Here is a 688-nt window from a genome sequence, read left to right as displayed (position 1 = left end):
ATCTAAGTGGCTAAAAGCCTCTTCCTCTCTGTCTGAAGTTTCCTCAAGCTGGAAGATTTAATTATAGCCTGGAGCCACTGCATGGCACAGGGCCTATCTATAACCTTAAAAAAACCAAACAAACAAAAAACCAAAACTGGTATTCTGTTTAGTTTTTGGTTTCTCATGGCCTTTTAGAGCATTAAGGAATCGACATTCAGAGGGAAAACTGAAACAGAATAGAAAGACCGAAAAACAGAGGGCAAAGACAACCCCCACCTACTCCTTGAATCATGGTCCTGAAGGTTCAGGTTAGGGCCACGTGCGATCCTTCCTTATGAAGTGCGTGTGTTTCTAACGCACAGCACCAGGCTGGTTTTGAGGGTAGATAGAGGTGGGGAGAGAAACTACAGTTTTATGGCTTCTTAGGTTTTAATTGTGACAAAAGAATATACTGGGGACATGAAAGTCACCAAGAAGCAATGTCTTTAAGGCCATTGTCTCCATCACCTGTTAGCCCTAAGAGGGTTTGTGCCTCAGTTGCTGGCTTGGACAGAACCTATACAACATAATCTTCAGGACATTTGGGAAGCATCAGAAGCTAGTCCGCTGAGCTTGTCCAAAATTTCACTTACAAACAGAAGAAACACAACCATCCAGATGTTTTGTGGTCTGTACTTTTTTACTTTACTTTTTTTTTTTTTTTTTT

Source organism: Mastomys coucha, unplaced genomic scaffold (assembly GCF_008632895.1).
Source record: "Mastomys coucha isolate ucsf_1 unplaced genomic scaffold, UCSF_Mcou_1 pScaffold6, whole genome shotgun sequence".
Lineage (NCBI taxonomy): Eukaryota > Metazoa > Chordata > Mammalia > Rodentia > Muridae > Mastomys > Mastomys coucha.
The sequence above is the reverse complement of the archived record's forward strand: the minus strand, read 5'-3'. Positions refer to the sequence as shown.